This window comes from Cuculus canorus, chromosome 1, assembly GCF_017976375.1.
Source record: "Cuculus canorus isolate bCucCan1 chromosome 1, bCucCan1.pri, whole genome shotgun sequence".
In the NCBI taxonomy this organism is placed as follows: Eukaryota; Metazoa; Chordata; class Aves; order Cuculiformes; family Cuculidae; genus Cuculus; species Cuculus canorus.
Window position 1 is genome coordinate 42,849,123 of NC_071401.1, and position 15,661 is coordinate 42,864,783.

Genomic DNA, 15,661 nt, shown 5'->3' on the forward strand with positions numbered 1-15,661 from the left:
GAAATATTGCCACTAAGTACTGCTGGGAAACAAAAATAATTTAAAATACCTCATTTCCCATCACAACTTCTTCACGTTTGATATGCCCTCACTATCAGAAGCAGAAAACAAACAGTTATCTCCACATTCTAAACTCCTTTGAGCCCCTCCTGCACACATGCAAGCACTCATCCAATCACTCATACAACGCCCCATTGCACTTCTCCTCCTCAAAAAGCCTCTTTTTCCCCACAGCTGGGGGATAAAAGATAAAATATGATTTTTCTCAGTTCTCTTTAAATGCTATTGACTACTCAGAAAAAATCTGAAAAAAACTCAGAAAAAAAGAGGGGGGAAAAAATCCCAAGTCACCACGTAAAGCTGTAAATCCTAATTTAAATGTTTGCCAAAAACAAGTACTTCCCAGACTGCCTCCCTCTCAGTTCCAGGTACCAGACATAGGAAAAGAAAAGGGGAAAAAAATAATAAAAGGGGAAAAAAAAAGAAGGAAAATACCACCACTGCTGTTCCAGACACGTCAGGGGCAAGCAGGTGGGGATGCTGGCCCGGGGAGGGGTGCGCATGGGTGCTGCTCCCCGGGTGCTGAGGGGGTGATGTCATCCCGCCAGGCTCTAGCTCAGGCACCCGCCGGCAGCAGCGTCGCGGTGGCTGCCAAAGCTTCAGGCAGCACGGGGAGGGGAAAAAAATAAAAAGCATTCAAAAATAGAAAAAAAATCTGCATGCAATGTTTCCTTCGCTATGCATGGTCGGTTGATGATGATAGGTGACACGCCAGCTCGCAGACAGCGGTTTGAAGTTGATTACGTCCCATCAGAAAGATACTCCCCCTCCCCCAGCACAAATTTTATATTTTTAAAAAAAAAAAAAAGAAGCAGACTGGGTTTATGCAGCCTTACGTCATTAATAAAATGCTCCTATCGCCCCATCTGTGACCTATTCAGCACAGTTACTAATCCCACACTAAGACCACTTTGCTGTTCCTCTACATTTCAGAGTTGGAGACCAACCAGAAAGCAGAAAATGGAGCCCATATGCCAGCGCTATATAAAGCAGCCTCACAAAGTTGCTACGAATGTCTACCTGCCGTGGCGAGACAAAAAGGGAAAAGCAAAAAAAAACACCGTGGGAGAAGAATATCATTTATTTCATGGTGGATAATTAAAAAAAATAAATCGGTTTACTTACTCAGGGGGAGGGGGACTGTCAAAAGCTAGCAGGATTTTTACAAGCTTGAAATAAACCCCAACGCAAGTGAAGTTCTCTTTGGTGCCTCCTACCAAACTGCTCGTACCTGCTCCCTAAGCGCCCGAACAGCTATTTTCCCTGCAAGCCCCTTTGCGGGAGCAAATGCCACACCAAGATCCAAACTGGAGCGGAGCATCGCATCCCTGCAAACCATGGCGGGGGGCGGGTTGGAACATAAAATAAAACCAGCTGGCTGCTCCTATCCACCTCCCCCAAAATCCCGCACCACCCTAATGGTCGGATAGAAGCCCAAATTTCATCCCAGTGCATTTCCCCGGCTGCTTTCAGTGGGCTTCACATGATGAAACCAATGCCATGGGGAATGCATCTCCCACTGCCACCGTGGGCACACGCTTCCAACATACCAGAGCTTTGCTCCTGAAGCAACGCCGGGCGACTTCTGGAAGAGCAAGTATTTATTTTATAGAAGATAATTAATTTTTGTAGAAGGTAATACAGCATTACACTCGGGTTTTTTTCCCCCCCTCATATAGCATTACACTCCGGTTTTTTTCCCCCATACAGCTTTACGCTCCGGGGTTTTATGTTTATCGTATATTTATTTTAATTTATTTGAGGTATTAATTTTTTCCCACCCCCCTCCAGGCGCAGGGGCACTGGGGACGGCAGCACAAAGGGCCGGGAGCTCCCTGCTCATCCCTCCTCCCTTAGCTTTTATTCCCCCTCCTCCGCTTCTTTTATTTTTTTCCCACCATTTCCAACCCCCCCCATCCCCCAACCCCCAAAATAAAACCTCTGCGGGAAAAGTTGAGGGAAAAGTTCGGGCCGGCGGCGAGGGAGGCACAGACAGACACACGGACATACAGACAGACACAGGGACGCACAGACAGACCCACGGACACACACACACACACACGCCGGGGCACCGGGAGGGATGCGGGGGGGGGAAGGCACCGGCGTTAAGCTGGGGGAAGGGAGAGGGTGCCTTGCCCCCGCGTTTGGCTTAAAAATTATTTAACTTCAGTATTTGGAGCGAGAATTAATAATGATTTCTTTTAAGAGATTGGGACGGCAGCAGGAGAAATAGTAATAACAAGGAAAAAAATAATAATAAAAATAATAAGAAAAAATAATGAAAAATAATAATAATAAGAAGAAAAAAAAATAGACGTTTATTCTGCTAAGCAAGGGAATCGGCACAGACCTGAGCAGAAGCGGAGAAAGTGTTTCCTCCCCCCGACACGGGGTCCCCGCTCTCTGTCTGTCCGGGCAGTGTCACACTCACACACACACACACATACATACACACACACACACACACGGCGGAACCACCGGCCGCCGCGGAATGAATGGGGGCAGCGCGGGGACCCGCTCCGCCGCCGACTTACCCGCATCACATGATGGGGCCGTGGGTGGAGGCTCCCGGCGCCGCCTCGCCGCCCCACCGGGGTCTCTCCCACACAAAGGGTCTGAGCCCCACCGCCGGCGCTCGCCACCCCCTTCGCCCCCCGTTCCCGCACCCCCCCCCACCCCCCTTCGCTCCGGCCGCCGCGGGCGCCGGTGGCGTCGCTGGCACGCGGCGCGGCCCCGCCCCCAGCGGGCGGAGGGGAGGGGGGGAGAAGGGGTGCCGCGCCCCCGCCCCGCGGGGATGGGATGGGAACGCCCGGGCGCGGGGGGGGGGGGCAGGGCGGGGCCGGGGGCGGGGAGGAGCCCCGGGAGGGCACCGGCACGGGGGGCGATGAGGGGAAGCGAGGGGGTGGCGCGCGGGGCCATGGGGCATTGAGGGGAGGGGGGGCAAGATGGTGGGGTGGTGGTAGTGGCACTAAGGGGAGCCCCTGAGGGGACAAGGGACAAGACGGTGGGGGCGCAGGGGGGGAGCACGACACAGGGCGGTGACGGTGCTGAGAGGGGACCCCGGGGGGGGGGGGGCGCGCGACGCAAGGGCGGTGGCAGCATTGAGGGGACCCACTGGGGGGAGCGGGGGACAAGGCAGTGGGGTCGCTGAGGGAAGGTTGGGCGGTAGCGGCACCAAGGGGAACCGCTGGGGGGTTCAGGGCGATGGCGGCGTTGAGGGGAGGTGGGACGGTGGTGGCACTAAGGGGATCCTCGAGGCTAGGGGTCAAGGCAATGGGGACAAGGTGGTGGCACTAAGGGGATCCCCTGTGGGGACAAGGCGATGGCGGGGGGAGCACGACGCAAGGCGATGGCGATGCTAAGAGGACCGTCGGGGGCGATGACACACCAGGGCGATGGGGACGCTGATGGGAGGTGGGACAAGGTGGTGGCACTAAGGGGAGCCCCTAGGGGGACAAGGGACAAGGTGATGGGAGCGCTGAGGGCACCCCCGGGGGGAGCACGATGCAGGGGCGGTGGCGATGCTAGGGGACCCTCGGGGACGATGACACACGGGGCGATGGGGACACTGAGGGGACCCTGGTGGGGGTGACACACGGAGCAATGGGGACACTGAGGGGACCCTGGAGGGGGTGACACACGGGGTGATGTGGACACTGAGGGGACGCCAGAGGGGGTGATACTTGGGGCGATGGGGACACCGAGGAGACCCCAGGGAGTTGACAGACAGGGCGATGGGGACACTGAGGGGACCCTAGGGGGAGTGACACACAGGGTGGTGGGGTCACTGAGGGGACCCCCGGTGGATGGCATTAAATGGGGACAGACACGATGCCACTCTGGGGAGCATCAGGGGGACCGTGAGGGAGGAGGATGGGGTGTTGAGGTGCCTTCACTGCCTGTCCCTGGGTGCTACCAGGATCTGTAAACCTGGCTGGTTTTCTCTCTCTTCCACACAGACGCTGTGCTTGTGAGAGGCATGGAAGGTGAGTTTTTTTGCATGGAGGTCGGCGAGTAAGTCTGAGTCGCACCTCTGCGAAGTGTGAACTTGCTTTATGGGGAGATATTTCACACCTAAAGGCTGCAGCTATGGGTTGTAAAGGCTTTAGTAACAACACACAGCAAAAACAGATCCCACAGTCTTAAAGCTCATTTAAAACATAAACTCTTTTTATCACATGGATGATTTAAAGGAAGAACTTTAAAATCTTAGGCAAAGTGAACCCTGAGAGTTTTGCTTTAAGAAGCAAATTTTTATTTCTTTTCGAAAGCATTCTTACACATACATGCTTCCACAGTGAAATATTCTGGTGGAATGATCCTGGCTCATGCCTGACCAGTGTCACATACATTAAGCTGGCCTGACAGATTACCTAGAGGTTCCCTTGCCTTGGAGAGCCTTTTGTTGAAGTAAAGCTGGTGTGGGTGTTGTCTGCCTCCTCCTCCACGGTTCCTGTTGCTTGAAGTAAACATGGCATGGCCAGAGTGCAGGTGAGCTTTGACCAGCCCTGAGCCCTGGCTGCTCAGAGGGTAGTTTCTGGACAATGTTTGAGGGGGAAAGAATCAATTAAAGGAAGTATAATGGCCCTGTGAATAGTCAGGGTGCCGTGCTGGACCCTGGCAAAAGTCATAGCCAGAACAGGTAGAAAATGGCAAGCTCTTTGAGTCCCCACCCCTCATCCTCCACAAATTCAAGTTCAGCTCAACAGCTCCAGAGGGTCCCACTCATAACAATGATTTGGTGAATAAAATGCAAAAAGAGGTATCCCTTCTCTAGTAGGTTGGCCCATTGTGTGAGTGTGTTTGTAAGAGCCTCTGTAGCTGGTGTGTTTACACAGAAAGCCAGGCTGAGCCCAGGTAAATAATTGCTGCTAAAATGCTATTACTTTCAGTAAATACAAACTAATATTTACTGCTCTACACAGTATTTACTGAGGAAGCCAGATGGACAAGAACCAATGATTGTTCCCTTAGAGGATTTCGTGCCAACCCTCTGAGATAGATCTATGCATCTTTTCATGTGTTCTCCCTGTAATGGGTCCTCTGCTGCCTTTGAAATAAATGTTTCAGGTAACATAGCCCCCTCACTATTTGTCCCTGCATTTACCTCCACAAGATTTAAAAAAATAAAATAAAAGGCAAAATAAGAATAGGAAGTGTTAAAATGAATATAAATGTAAGTTCCTTGAACTCTATGTAAGTGTGTATTTCCACAGGCTATGAAGGGGGTTAGGCATGATTTTGCTGTTATAGTTTTGCCTCTAGTGTAATCATTTCCTTTGGAGAAAAGAAAGCATAGAGTTAAAATAGAGTCCAATGATCCAGGCAACATAATGTCTTATATTATTACTTTAGATACAGAACCGTTCCAACAACTCCCTCTAAGTTACACATGTGATTCATTAGATTTCAGAAGATTTTACCCAAGTCAAAAGTTAACGTTGTAACACTTGTTTCAAAAGATAAAATATGCAGTCCCCTAGGAAGCTGGCTACCATAGAACACCACTGGAAACATTCCCTGGGTAGATTGGTAGCTTATACTCAGATTCATCAATAAGAAACACGAGTATTAACATTCATCCTTCTTAACATTTGGAACAGGGAGCAACGGCTTCCCAGCACTGAGTGTTCTGCAGAGAAAAACTGTTTTCTACCTTCTGAGGTTAAAGGATTAATGAATACTTGGCACATGAAAAATGAATAGTGATAGTGGGAAGAAGATTGCATGTAGACAGTGTGGTAAGGTGCGTAACAGAGAAGCATCATGTTATACACGTTGCCATGCACCAAGACACAGATGAAACTCATTTCCATTGAATTTCAGATAAAATATTTAAAAACCTTAATATTTATTTTTGTCATACTTAGAAATATTTTATTCATTTATCTAATATATCTAAGGAAATCATCTAGAAGTGGGGTTGGCAGACTGACATTTAGTGATAAAATTTGTTCTCTGTGAGCTTCATTATGTGCTACGTTGGCTGTTTACATGGTCTATTGCCTGCTACTGAGAACTATTACCCATATGCATGAATTTGCAGGGCAGTATCTAAAGCAAAAAATATGTAGCTACATTCACAGGAGAAACATATTACATGATTATATATCAATAGTTTGATACAGAAGTAGGGATATTACACATTAGTATTTGATATATATCACAGATTTATAGAGAAATGTAGTTCTCAATCACATACTTTTATGGGAAAACTGTCCTACTAAATCATCGTCTTGGCTCACCCCGTATACCTGACCCCTTGGTTTCCATTCTCATCTTGCTTAACAAAGCTGAGCATGCACCATCTATTTGAAATTGTTCAGGCTTACCTTTTAACACAGAAATACTTCAAAAACATTTAGTATTTCTAAAGATTTAGAAAGTCCTTTTTTCTTAATTTTTTTCTCTTGAAAGAAGGAACTTTATTCACATGTCCCATTAATCAATGGAACTTTACAATGTGCCAGTTTTTCAGAAACAAGGGTTACATTTTGAAACAGGAAACTTAACAGTGTATTGCCATATACAGTTAAAAAAATAGGAAACCATACTTTTGTAAGCCAGGAGAACAAATTGGCCCCACAGAACATTTTTGGTTACTTTTTTTTTTCATAAGCTCGACAAGTGTGTTTACGTGCACATTTTAGACTTTTTCCATAATCCTTCTCCGCTTCTGCCATATTGCCTACAAAGCAGTACCACCAATTCACTTTTACCAAGTCCCATCATTTATTGTCCAGATGGCTCTTTCCTGTCTTCCTGTAGCTGTTCTTCTAACGGATTTTCCTAAAACTTGCTAAAAAGGAGGTCCTGCAAAATCTTCATATAATGTTCCTCAGCCTCTCACCTAGCCTGTGTTTGTCCTCCACTGGTAACAGGTTTTTCTTCACCATTCTTCCCCAATATCTATTGCCCGATTTGTGTTTTGTCTTAGATCCTAATCCAGCAAATGTGCAAATAAATAACTCTTGAAAGAAATTTATCAACTACTACCTTTAACTTAAACATGTTTCAGCTCTTGTTTGTTATTTTTTTAAATTTAGTCATAAGGAATCAATCATTTTTCAAAATGGGGAATGGCATCACCAGCAGAGAGCACACTGGAACCTCAGAACAAAAGAAAACAGAAAATCAATAGCATATCTTAACAATGAGAGCCTGAAAAGCGTAAAGATACATCTGAAATGAATCAGTAATGTACTGAATATTGAGAGATTTTGTCATTTAAATTAACACCAGTTACAAAAAAAATCAGTCTTAAGTTATCTATTGTTTATTCCATTTCATCTTGTATTCAATTTTCTAACTCAAACAAAAAAAAAAAAATTAACTTTACTACCCAACCCCAAAACTAAATGCGTTTTTATTTGGGATGCATGGTTAAACAAAAGCTTTAACAAATTACATGTTATATTTTAGAAGACAGATTGTGTTCATTTGCTGAACTTAGGGAAACCTTTGGGTTGACAGATAATCAATTCAAATACCTGCAGTTGAGGGGTTGTGTTACTAATTCTTCTCACAAGCCTTCCCTTTTGGATAGAGGCACGTAAAAGGTTGGGGTTTTTTTGCCAAACAATTGACCACATCAGCAAATACAGACTTTCAGGTATGGTTGCTGTCTTTCAATTCAGCCTTTGATCAACTGCCAAGTGCTTCCTCCGCTCCTTCTCCACTCAAATTTGTGTTAAATTCAACATGAATATGCAAGCTTTGCATGCAGCCGCTGTCAGCCTTGAGGTTGTAAACTTTTGGGGGCAAGGATGTCAGCTTCTGTTTCTTTAAATCTACTTATGAAGTATTTCAACATGGTCAGTCCTTCACCATCAAATGTTAGGCTTTATAGTCAACTTCTACATGGCCAATAACCAAAATGGTCAATCTGAAACGTTCAAGTACAATGGACATGTAGCACTATTGTATTTCATGTGACTCACTCAAATATCAGCAGTAATATTCCTTGGGCATGAAAATTGTAGTTTTACACCACATTTGTAATTTTTTGTGTCCTTTGTATAAACCAATTGTTTGTTCTTAGACAGATGATCAGAAAATCTTCTTCCCTTCAGCTCACTCTCCTTAAAAAAAAACACAACAAAACCAACCTATCTTGGTGCATAAATGGCAGTATTAGTGTACACAATGTAGCCTCTCAGATATAATAACATATATAATGAAGAATAATTCAGTTACACTGCATAAAAGAGGAAAATTATAATCCAATATAATAGGTGCATGTTTTTCTCCAGGGACAGAAATCAAAATATTCAATTTGCAGATTTAGACTAGCAATGTTGCCAAGGCACATATTCTAGGAAAGTGGGGCTGCACAGTACTGATACGTCACTCCCTCGATCTGAAAGCTCTGTGCCCTTTCTATTACCTTGGACTGAGATCATGTACTACTTTTTAAATCTGTTTTTTAAATTTTCCTTCTTTTAGCAAGAGCCCTTGAAGGGTTATGATCTTATCCAGGAAGGCAGAAGAACAGGAGGGAACATTCCTTATTTAGTATAAACCAACATTGACAGAAGTTAATAAGGAATAGGAAGTCATCAAGGAACACATTCTGGGAAAGAAAGGGGTTTTGGGTTTTGCATCTCTCTGATATTTGGTTAATGTTTTTGTATGAAAGAATGGAAACAAGCATTTCCTAGCTCTGGACATTGTGTCAATACGATGTCCAGGAACGGAATGGGTTGCTCTAGACTTTCACTTCAAAACTCTGTAGTTTGTGGCTGAATTTATGGACCTAAACATCACCCTAAGAAAATTTCTTACATCATTTTAAGCTCCATGTTCAATTCCATTATCTTAGTTCCTCATATTAAATACTGTGGTGTTCGGTTGTTTAGGTGACAAAAAAAAAATATAAAAAAAAAGGATGTCTTAAAAAATGCTTTATAAAAGGAGGGGTACTTTATTCTTATATGAACATGCATCTCTTTTGGTAAGATAGAGACATAGTGAGGGACAATCTTTCCAAATTTTCCTTGTAATTCTCACTGTGTTGTGTTCTCTGTAGCTCCTGGTTATTCGGCACTCCATTGTGTTTCTCTAAAATTGGTGATATCTAATTTGTTCCCTGTGCATGCATTTCATAGGCTACCAAATAAGTTCTGCACATGGAAGACCTGGAGAAGCAGCTTCAAAGCCAGAAGAAATGTTTCAGAAATGGTTGGGTTTTGTGCACAGGACTGAGAAGCATCCTGCAGGAAGGTTAGCAAAGGAATACCTTCAGCTGGGCATGGATCTGATTTTGTACCTAGTAGGCAGCCAAAACACTTGGGATTTCTTCTTTGCAGTATTATCATAGCAGTCTTTGATGATTGTCTTGACAGGTTTTAGGTATAACAAATATTTTCAAGAAATTCTGTTTCTTCCCAGTTGTTTTTAATTCAGCAAGGTTCTTTGTTCTCTGTGGAAGTGTTAAATAAATCACAAAAGAATAAACCTCCAAGCAAATAAGCACTTACATGCTTTTTCTTTACTCAGAGAACATTCCTCCTCTCTCATCTTCCACCCTGTCTTCCAGAAACCTTCTTGTATTATTAAGACAATAATGTTGATAACTTTTGTTTTGATTTCAAGGCCACACAACTTGGCTTTTCTGGTACCAGCCTTAAGAATGGAAAGGATTCAGAATCAGACTGGAAATGCGATATATTGGAAATGTTTGTTTTTAACCCTTCTGTTACTTCATTAGGTTGCCTCGAAATGCCTGAGGTTGCACCTGGGCATCATGCACATATCCTTGGTCATGGTGACTTCTGGATCATATGTTTTCTGGATCGAATGATGATTCACAAGCATTAAGAGGCTTCATCTGGACACAGTTGTACATATCACATTTCAGATGAGTAAATTATTTTTTTCTTTAATTAGTTGTAGGGTTTTTAAATGGGGAATTTCACAGATTATTAGCCATAGTTGTGCCACTGGGTATCAATCTAACAGCTGAAAAACCTAAGCATCATATTGTAGCAATTGCTTGCTTAATATCTGGGCTTGTTTGTGTGTTTTTTGGTTTTTTGAACTAAGAGAACTAATTCATTTGAGCAACTGCAAAGCTCAGTAAATACCAGTTATCAATTCTCTTTCTAATGACAACCGATGACATGAATTTTACAAATGGTTGAGCACTTGGCAAATGTTAACCATAGAAATCGAATTATCTGAAAGAAACTCCAGTCTGCCCTATTGTCACTACCAAGCTGACAGATGGGAAAAAGAGGAGGAGGTTGTGATGCTCTCCCAGAAGCCCAGGGGCACACTGCAAAATGACTGCTGAAGCATCTTGAAAGACTGTAAGTGAGAGAGAAGCAGATTTCCAAAGAGCAGACATCACTTATATTCAAAAAAGCCTAAATGTGATGACCAAATTCTCTGCGGAGCAGCCAGCGCTCGTTCAAGCCTGATCAGTGGTGGTAAAAGTGAATTTTCCATGAAGGAAGGAGGAGCTGGAGCCAGGCTGCTTACTCCAGCAGAGTGGGAAAGCAGGGCTAGCAATACAGCTGCCCCAAGCAGGTGGCCCAAATGCCAACATCTGCCACTGCCCTGGACACCGTTACCTGCCTGGGCACTGTCAGCATGGCTAGGGTGCTTTGCTGCCCCAGCCGTCTGCTGCAGCAAAAAGCTACCCACTCTGTCATTTTGCAGCAGTGAAAATCCCCCCGGTATGCGGAAAAGCCTGTAAGCCCCAGAATAAGAATGGAGAAGTGGGTGGTGGCAGTCTGCTGAGATCAGATGCCTCAGCCCTGGCTTACCTGTCTTTTTTTCTTTTCTCCTCAATTAGTCTAATGTGTCTCCTTTGGTTTTGTAAAAAGTGACTCAAGAAGTTAAAAGTACCAAACTTCAGTAGCTTCACCCATATGTGCTGCGCGCCTCAGGCTAGACAGCACATATTGGTAGCCAGACTGAGAACATTTACCACATTACCTCTTAAAAACTCACTTTTTTTTCTTTTGAGCTGGCTCCCATCCAGTGTGACACTCTAGCGTGAGCCATGCAGTGACAGCAACAGCCTCCATGGAAACACACCGGAGCTTGAGGCCAGTCATGGGGTAGAGAGAAAAGGCAGCTCGCTCCTTTTCCTTAAGTCTGCGGGATTTTTTTCTCTGAACAAGCTTTCTTTTCATTTTTAAAGCACTATTAGGAACTGGGGCTGACTGCAAGGCATCACCATCTCACAGCCCCAGCATCAGGGACACCTACTCCTCTTTTTTTACGTGCTGGAACTAGGAGGGCAACCTGCCTCTGCAACCGAGACATGAATAAATCCTAGCTGTGATGGGTGGAGGTTTGAAAGCGCATTGTGGAGTCGGGGGCTCATGTGGAGAGTGCCCTGCTGGCAGCCTCGGTGCTGCAGTGCCAGATGTTCTGCAGACTGAACATCTCTCTTTGGCAAAAAGGGGGTAGCAAAGGGAGATAATATCTTTGAAATTTCCTTGATGCATTTCAGAACTTTATGCCCCCACTTCAGCTAGGAATGGATTTATTTGGAAAAAGGTGAATGGAGAGGAGATGTTAAGGAGGTTGCTCTGCCAATGGAGTAATCGGGGAGACTGTGATTGTCAGGATGGCCTGTGAAGGAAATCCCTCATCACCATCATGACTATGCCTGCCTCTCCATCTTACTGAAAACTCACTCTTCCATCTAGCAGCATCATGCAAAGTTGTCTAATGCTATTACGATATAATTGGTGATATAATTTTCCCTTAATATTTCTCTGAATTTTTCCTTTTTTCCCCTGGACTGCCTTGAGGTGAATCTCTCAGCCTTGCTATTCAGTGTTCAACAGTGAACCAGGCAGCTATTCAGCATTATTCTGTGTTTCAGCATTTCACAGACAACAGGCTAAATCTGGCAAAATTTGCAAGCCTATTGGCTAGCTTCAACTGTGCTTAACTCCTAAACACCTGGATTTACATCTACAGATAATGTGGCAATACCGAGTTTCACTACACATCACTTGTAGGTTCCTACAACATTGAATTCATACTGTGTAGTGTGTAATACCCATTCTGTATATGGCACAGGGAGAACCTAAGATGCCTGGGATTCACCATAGCCAGAGCACTGAACAGAGAGCCTCTTAAACTAACCAAGAAAAATGACTGAAACCAGTTACGTAGTAGGATTTCCCTCATCTCGGGACCTAAGGAGCCTAAGCGTGAGCTGCAAGGCCATAGCTTTATGGCGCTTTCTTGAGCTGAGCACCTTAGCCTTCTTTCCCAAGGGCTGAATCAGCTTTCTTCTTTTTTTTTTTTTTTTCAAATGATGTCTCAGTACTTTGACAATAATATATATACACGACCTATAATACAATATGTAATAAGCACATTTTACTGCATAATGCTTTAATATAGAGTTATGAACAATAGTAATACTACACAGAGGACACCCAGCTGATGTATCGCCTACCTCTCTCTTCTCCCAACACTACTTCTTATATTAGCTGGGCTTGCCTGAGGGACTAGGATATTTCTGACTGAATGTGGACTGTAAGCATTTACACCAGAACCCTTGCACCCTCCCTAATGGGCGAAGATACTCACCTTTAGTGTCTGACTCATCTCATGCTATAACAGGTTTCTAAATTTTACTGGCATTGCCAGACATCTTTGTAGTGCTGAAACTTCTGTGGGCATCAGGGGCATGCCTGGCTTCAGCATAGACTCCAGCTTTTTTGGCACTGATTTGGTAACCCCTCAATTCTTTGCTGTCCCAAGTGCTTTGGGTGTTTGCAGGTAACACCAGGTCACCTGGGCTAGCTCTGCTCTGAAATCTTTTGAGTCTTTATAACGACAGCAGGTCTTTATAAATCTGGCCACTGTTTCCTTAGTTAAAGTTCCACACAAGACTCTTTGTTCCCTGATGTCTCAGACACACATGAAAGCTAATTGTTCAGCAAGCCATTATAAGGGAAGCCAGTCACCTAGCTTCCTAAGTGATACTCTCTCATCTACTGAAATTACTTCTCCAAGGCCTCCAAGGGCTCTAGGAGTCCAGTTAACATCTTTAATACCTATTTTCAACGTATGCACCCAGGTCCTGAGATGATGTCAATTTGAGCATTGTATTAGTGGTCCCGGACATGTTTATGAAGCTGGGGATGTGGTCCATGAATTCTGGGTATCTTCCCAATATCTTTCACATTGCTTTTCACCTTTTCTCTTCCTCATCTGTCTCTCCTTCCAAGAGAGCTTGATCATTCCAACATCTTTAAAGTGTCATGGATTAAAAAGAAACTTTTTTTGGCTACCTTTAAAACACTTTGTATCATTTTAAATCACTTACACTACCATAGCAGTACTGGAAAGAATGCAATCTAATTTAAGTAAAGTCACCCAGAGGTTAATTAGTATATGGAGGTAAATTTCCAAAAGAGTGCACCAGGAAAAAAGCAGCAAAAAGCAATTTTTTCCTTAATTGGTTTTGTACACACACCTCTCATTCTATGTTTTACAAATGTACTTGGTAATTTCTGTCTTCATTTTCTCGGAAGATTGCATGTCAGGTAGAAAGGAAGTCTATCACTGTGTCTCTCTGAGTGGTTACTTGCTGACCTTTTGTTGTGGGATAGACTATTTGGAAACATTGTCGTCACATGCCATCACAATTGCATGGTAGACACGGTAATGCTACACTTGTATGCATGTTCTACAGTGGAACAAAAATAATAACCCCCAGATATCTTCCGATTTGAATAACTACTGGCAAATGTTGGTAAAAAACTTAAATTGGAATGGCATACAATAGTACACATCACCAGCTCCGTCCACATTGTGGAATGGAGAGAAAGTGAAAAAGAGCAGAACATTTAATGTTAATAGGGGCAAAAGTGCTTATTTTGCTCTTTGAAAAGTAGCTCTCCAAGGGGTCATCAGAAACTGTCCCCAGGTGACCAAGGAAGAGGGCAACCTTGAAGGCTTCCTGGATCCTCATCTGACTCTGGATAGGCTGAGCAGTGCTGTATTGTCTCTGAAATCCATCTCTGGATCCTGAGACCTCAGTGGAAGTTGTGCTTTTCTATAAGAGCTTTAATGGACACAGTCCAGGTTAATTTGAAGACCTTATTTCTCTCAGCAGTACAGCATACACTTCCTCTATTGAGATCTAGAAAACATGATGGGCTAAACTACAGCATTATTAGTGAGGTTTTTAAGCATTAGCATTCACTGCAGCTAGATTTCTGCCTGAGTCAGGATCTTGATAACCTAGAAGTTCTTTACAATGTTGAGTTTGTCGTTTTAATTATGAATTAAAAGCTATGCTTTTATAGAGACTTTGGAGATATTTTAACCCCAAAACGCGTCTTTCTCCAAAGCAAGTAGGAGAAATCTCTACAGCAGGATTGAATAGCAGTAGCAGACTGTGAAGATTTAAGCTTTTTACTTCAGTGTTCTCCACGAAGCCGGTTAGAGATATCACAAAGCAATCCTGACAGTAGAGCCAAGGATCTGCCCAATTGCATGCCAGAAACAGAATACCTCTTGCTCCTGGATGCAGTGTCAAAATAATATGCACACTGTGCTGTACAACCCCTTCTGCACTCCTAATAGCTCTTCCCTGCTCTCTGCAGTGTGAAGATGGTGGCACCACCACTGCTCCTTTGAAAGATAAAGTGGGTTTGTAGTTCTGTAAATGTAATTTCTGGTGAACATCTCCAAAAAAGCTTTCTAGAAAGCAGACTTGATACAAACATTTTCATCATGAGGGAGACATACAGTAGTACAGCCTCTCATATGAAAGCAGATATTACTTGCAGTGCTAATAAGGTAATCAGACCCCTTCTATTTCCCTTGGTCATGAATAAATCTACCTTTGACAAGTAACAACCCTGTGTTCATTCAGAAGTTATAATATAATAAAAATACCAATAATCGACATTGAAATTATTCATTCTATTTTCCACATCCATTACTCCTTATTATTCTTGGTGCATAAGAAAGTGTTCTTTCTCTTTCTTTGGACAGCTCTTGTCCATTGTTGGTGTTTACAATCTTTTTATTGTTGCTGAGGGTTCTCCTATTCCCTCCCTGTCATTGTTTAGCAAAGCTAAATGCATTTTGTTATTTTAATCTTTCCTGAAAAGTCAATCTCTTAATTAGAATCTATGATTGTGGAGTTCCACTGGGTGTCTGCAGGCGAAACACCACCAAGGCTATTTTCTTACTAATTGTGCTCAGAAACAGGGCATTTGTTAGTGTTGTTGACAGCATTATTTCTTTTCTTAAAAGACTGTTTATCTAGGTGAGAAGCAAACGCAGAATTAATTAAATCAAATTTTCAAAGGATCAAAGCCTGCAAGGCACAGAAATTGGTGATTTTCTTGGTTGGGATTTTAAACAGCGATATGCAAAGACAAATCTAAAAGCCAGGGTTTTGGAGGATGAGGGCTTCAAAATCTCTCTAAAACACAGAGATTTTAAGATTATGGTTGTGAAAGAAGGCTCTCAAATATCGATTTGCTCTCCCTCCTACCAATTGCTAATGAGCATCAGAAAATGCGGAAACCGTCCTTGAGATTCAGGGGGAAGAACACTAATGCCAAAACAAAAAAAGATCCTACATTGTCCTTCCTGGCATTTGTCT

The 15,661-nt window shown here is 43.6% G+C and overlaps 1 protein-coding gene and 1 long non-coding RNA gene across 7 annotated transcripts in view; one reads left to right on the forward strand and one right to left on the reverse strand.

The window, feature by feature from the left end:
• The window catches only part of KLF12 (KLF transcription factor 12), a 243,007-nt gene extending 240,281 nt beyond the window's left edge, over positions 1 to 2,726 (reverse strand). For 5 of the 6 annotated variants that reach the window (XM_054062957.1, XM_054062941.1, XM_054062948.1 and 2 more), the window contains exon 1: positions 2,595 to 2,726. The gene's annotated coding sequence lies outside the window, so the exon portion shown is untranslated. Of the gene's footprint in view, positions 1 to 2,410; positions 2,550 to 2,594 lie in introns of those variants that run through there. The other variant, XM_054062932.1, reaches the window with a different exon arrangement.
• LOC128851754 (uncharacterized) lies at positions 1,211 to 9,913 on the forward strand. Its single transcript, XR_008449180.1, has 4 exons — positions 1,211 to 1,695; positions 4,020 to 4,046; positions 9,168 to 9,282; positions 9,770 to 9,913. It is a non-coding gene; the product is annotated as an uncharacterized LOC128851754 (long non-coding RNA).
• The last annotated feature ends 5,748 nt before the right edge of the window (positions 9,914 to 15,661 follow it).